This window comes from Orycteropus afer, unplaced genomic scaffold, assembly GCF_000298275.1.
Source record: "Orycteropus afer afer isolate SDZICR_OR568_19922 unplaced genomic scaffold, OryAfe1.0 scaffold00084, whole genome shotgun sequence".
Lineage (NCBI taxonomy): Eukaryota > Metazoa > Chordata > Mammalia > Tubulidentata > Orycteropodidae > Orycteropus > Orycteropus afer.
This window is the reverse complement of record NW_006921671.1, coordinates 8,126,107-8,131,478: the sequence shown is the minus strand read 5'-3', so window position 1 is coordinate 8,131,478 and position 5,372 is coordinate 8,126,107. Positions and strand designations below refer to the sequence as shown.

General features: G+C 38.1%; 1 pseudogene; it reads right to left on the bottom strand.

Moving 5' to 3' along the window:
• Positions 1-1,058: 1,058 nt before the first annotated feature.
• The window catches only part of LOC103197867, a 68,923-nt pseudogene continuing 64,609 nt past the window's right edge, over positions 1,059-5,372 (bottom strand).

Here is a 5,372-nt window from a genome sequence, read left to right as displayed (position 1 = left end):
TTCTCAAGCTGAAAGAACTGAAGAAAAATTCAAGCCTCAAGTTGCAATACTTCAAGATTCTACGGGCAAAACATCGAATGATGCAGGAAACATCAAAAGAAGATGGAAGGAGTAAAGAGAGTCACTGTACCAAAATATATATTTGTTTAAGATGGTAATTTAAAATATTTCTAATAGATCTGTTATGGATTGAATTATGTCTCTCAAAAATAGGTATTCTGAATCCTAAACCTCTACATTGTGGATGTAATCCCATTTGAGAACAAGGATTTCTTTTTATGTTAATGAAGTTATGTCAATGTAGGGTATATCTAAACTAATCATTTTTTCTGTTTTGTTTTTAGATACATCTATTCTTTTATTACAAAACCATTCTTTTGGTATTAGTTGGTTACAGTGATAGGAAGATACTGTTAGTGTGGCATAGAAGCTCTGATGTAATATTCCCTGCTTACTGAACCTACATTTAATCATTTCATATTCATGACATGCAAGTCACCTGCAATCGTTACTGCTGCAAATCCTGGTTCACATACCATTGCTTATAGAGGCGTTGATGCTAAGAGATTAGATTAAATGTTGTTAAGACTACAAAAGTTCCTAAACAGGATTCCCCACTCCAACTACTCTGACTAAAAAGAAACAAATTACTTAGAGCAAGTATGAATAGCGAAGGAGTTCTGGTGGTGTAATACCTAAGGCATTTGACTGCTAACTAGAAGGTTCGTGGTTCAAACCCACCAGCCACTCCATGGAAGGAAGACTGGGAAATCTACTTCTATAAAGATTTACCACCTGTTCGCTATGAGTCAGAATCCACTTGATGGCAATGTGTTTGGTTTTTTGGTTTGAGTCTGAATAGCAGCAGCACCCAAGGAGCATCACACTTAGTTCTTGCTAAAAAGCAATACCTGTTCAGTGAATATTTTACTGTGCAAAGACAATAAATAAAAGTTTATTTTTTTATTCCCAACACAGGCAAAAGGAATGATTGTTCTAGTTTTAAACTTCTTATTGGAGTTCCTTAAAGGCGTTCTGTCAAGTTTTTTTGGATGGTGTTATTGCTGTGCATTTGTTAGTCGGTCACTTTCTGTGCTGTGTTTGCTTTGAAAGATCTTGCCAATGTAGCTCCAATATTCCTTTCTTATAGTGTCCTTATCTTTAACGAAGTTTTCACACAACTCAAACACTTTATTAAGAATGTCCTCTTTGCTGTCACTTTGGTTTTCTAGCACATTTGCATACCTATCCACAAGAAAGACAATTAGGTAGGGAGAACCATGAATTGGTTGTAAATCAAGTAATTGATTCAGCAGATTGGGGTATTTTGAAAGTCCACGATCCTGCAAAATCCCTTTGAAATAGTCCCTGCACTTTCATTATGTGGTAGCAGTTTGATCGTTCTTCTTTCTAAAATACAACACAATCATTGTAGCTAGTGATGTTAGAAGTTACAAAGTATCTTTGTTTCCAGATAGAGTTATTTCTCATGACTTCTTTGAGGTATTACTCAAATACCTTCTTTGAGGTATTACTCTACATAGAGCAGTTCATTATGCCAAAGTTTAAATTCTTGAATAACTCTATGTTGATACAGCCAGGCATGCTAATTCTTTGTATCCTGAATAAGAATATCAGCAATGAGCTCAAGCTCCTAAAATGGACCTTTCAGCCATTCTGTTAAAACACACCTATAATCCCAAACTTGACGATTTTGGGGCTGTTCCTCGATTATTGCAATGATGTAGCTCATTTCCTCATGTAGATCCTTTTGAAGTAACTTTAGGAGAACTCCCAAAATGCCACACTGTAATTGGCTGCATTTAATTCAATAGCATCTTGAGTTAGTTTAAAACCCTGTTCACTTCTTCCATCACACTACAAAACAGGCCTTAAATAATCATAAAGACCAAATCAAACTCACTGTCATGGTGTCAGATCCAACTCATGGCGACCCCTCCTTGGATTTCAGAGGTGTAGTACCTAAGGCATTTGACTGCTAACCAGAAGGCTGGCAGTTCAAACCCACCAACCACTCCTCAGAAGGAAGTGTGGGCAATCTACTTCCGTAGTGATACTGCTTCAGAAACCCAAAGAGGGGTTGCTATGAGTCGGATCCAACTTCACAGCAGTGAGTTTTTTAGTTTTATCACTAAAGAAGTAGATTGTCCATCTTCCTTCCATAAATAATCATAAACCTCTCTAAATTTTTCACTATAAATTATCTGGACCACTGGATCTACTGCACTGAATCTATATCATCCCACTCCACTCTGTCCCTGTATAGGACATAGGTGGACAAGTTCATTGGAGATGCCAACCTTCTTGCCTCCTCTGCCATTTTATCTTGCTGCTGCTGCTGCTGCTGCCACTGGACAGGTTTTGCTCCAGACAACCAGACTTGCTGCCCTGGGCAGCCTCCTCTACCTCCTCCATCTTGCTAAGCCAACCACTTTTTGAGATATAAAAGAGTGGATCAGGCACAGAAGCTAAATGGTAGAGATGGAGGAAGATGGATGCCACACCACATGAAGATCACCAAGGAATAGAGGAATAGAAGATGAAAAGAGACAAGAACTTTTCCTCAGAGCAGACAGAAAGAGAAATCCTTCCCCTACAGCTGTGTCCTGAATTTGTACTTCTAGCCATATTAGACTAACAAATAAATGTCTGTTCCTTAAAGCTGCCCACTTGTGGTATTTCTGTTATAGCAGCACTAAGAGACTAAAACAAGATCCAAAGTACGCCAGAAGAGTCTTTGAACAAGAAAGAATCTCTGAAACTCACATCAGTTTTGAGAGTGTGAATTTAGATTTTCTAAGTCAGAAATACTTACAGGATTGTATTTTTTCTTTATTTGTTTATTATAATACCCTTTAAAAACTAGAAAAGCAATAATTCATATAATCTTTCATTTTGAAAATGAAATGACATTTTTAAATGTACTTAACTGCATTTATAACCAACACGCTTCTAACCAAAGCAATGGTAATCCTTTGTATTTTGCAGCATTATGCACCCTTTTGTCTCCCAAAATTAACTTTGTTAATGAAGATAATAATGATTAGAAAGTATTATCTTGTAAGTTATATTAAAGAATTGTGCATCATAATTTACTTATAACTTATGGTGCATATGTTATATTTTGAACATAGATTGAGGTTTTCTTTTGGTATTTTAAATATCTATCACTATATTTCTAAGTCTATTAAACACTGGAGAAGAGGTGGACTGATTTCTACCAGTGCCTCCTTTTAAGGAAAAAGTTTGTGAATTGAAGCACAAGGCCTCCTGTACCCCTATGCCTTCACACTTAACTCAGGACAGAGACTTCTAGCTGCACTGTAAATTAAATGACTTTTACTTCTAGCTAACAGTGGCATAGGAACAGAGGAATCTCATAATTGTATCTTGTGGACCAGTTCCAGAGTCAGCTTCCAAGGAATGTTTTGGAGAATCATTTCAATGACAGTGTGTATCTGCAGGGCAACAGGATCCTGCACTCCAATTTACAATAGCTGAATCTTCCCACGGCTTTTGGAGATTTATTGGCAGGTGCCACGATGTAATATCTAGTCCCCAGATTTTTCAGTAATTATAGCTGAGACACCAGCATTTTAAATTGTATTTCTAAAAATGCAGGACAATTGTATGGTGAGATTCTTTTTTAAAAATTCTTTCCTCTTAACTTCAGTCTGTACATCCTTCTAGGAAGTGTGCTCATAATGTTTTCACTGGGAGAAGATTGCTTTCCCTTTTCCACCAAGGTCACCTTTAAAGCCCCTGTAGAAATTCTTTAATGTGTTTTGGATTTTGGCTGTCAAAGCATGTTCCTTGGATCACAAGTTATTCCCTTTTCCCTTTCCTGCACAATTCTTTGAGATCAGAGCAAGCTACATTTTGAGTTGGCAATACTTAAATGAACATTGATTTTCAATGTAGGCTTGTTGTTGATATTAGGTGCTGTCAAGTTGGTTTCAACAACAGAAGGAACCACTGTCCATTCCTGTGCCATCCTCACAATCTTTGCTCACAATGTTTGACCCATCACTGCAGCCACTGTGTCAATCCATCTTGTTGAGGATCTTAGTGCCTTGATAACTAAGAACAAATTCATTTGTAAGTGTTAATAGCAACCTCTGACAATACTGTTTCTTAGAAGAAACTGATGATAGCATATTTAGATGTGAATCTGATTCATAAAACTTTTTGAACTTTTTGCCACGGCTATATTTTCTATACTTGCATTTAATATACAAATCCACTGTCATCAAGTCGATTTTAACTCATAGCAACCCTATAGGGCAGAATAGAAATGCCCCGTAAGGTTTCCAAGGCTGTAAATCTTTACAGAAGTAGACCGCTTCATCTTTCTCCCATGGAATGGCTGGTAGGTTCAAACCACTGACAGTGCTTTAACCACAGTGCCATCAGAGCTCCTTTTACTTAATATAATAGGTTGACAGAAATGAAATCTAAGGAGTACAATCCTGGATAACTTAATCAAGGGCTTTTGTTGAATAGCAGACACACAGAAAATGAGGTCAATAAATGAATGAACAAATAATTACATAATTAAGAAAAGTCACTTAACCCCATCATCCTTTAAGTGTATAATGTACATACAATAAGCATTAATAGAATAGTACGTGTTAAACATTAAGATGCCATTAAAGATAGTGTCTACAATGGACATTGGTCATTTTTGTCGGCTTAATATTCACCCTTTTTCTTATCCTTCCAATTTTCCTATAGGGATTCTCACATTATATGTTATCTTGGATGCTTCCTAACCAGAAGCCAAAGAACACAGATCCACTTTCTGTCTCCTCATCACAGCCAGGGGATAGATACATGACTGGCATCTCCCTGGACTTGAATGCTGAGTCAAGAGTAAAATTATTTGGGAGAGAGAGTTCCAGCAAGATGGCGGACTAGGCAGAAGGACTGCACAGACTTTCTTCAACAAAGAAAAGGGAAACCAATTAACACAGACACAGAAGATAATCTTGGGCCCCTGAGCATTGAAGGGAAGGATACAGAAACGGACTAAACCCCAACTAGCAGAAGAATTTGTGTGAAAATACCAAAAAAGGAGACACACAGAGCTGTGGTCTAGCAGCGACCTGAGCGACCCTGATGGCACAAAGGACATAGCTTGGAGATTGCCGAGTGGTGGTGGTTGTTGTTGTTGTTGTTGTTATGTGCCGTCGAGTTGGCCCCGACTCATAGCGACCCCTCCTTGGGTTCTGAGGCAGTATCACTACGGAAGTAGCATTGCCCAACCTTCCTTCCAAGGAGTGGCTGGTGGGTTTGAACCGCCAGCCGTCTGGTTAGCAGGCAAGTGTCTTAGCCACTATGCTACCAGAGCG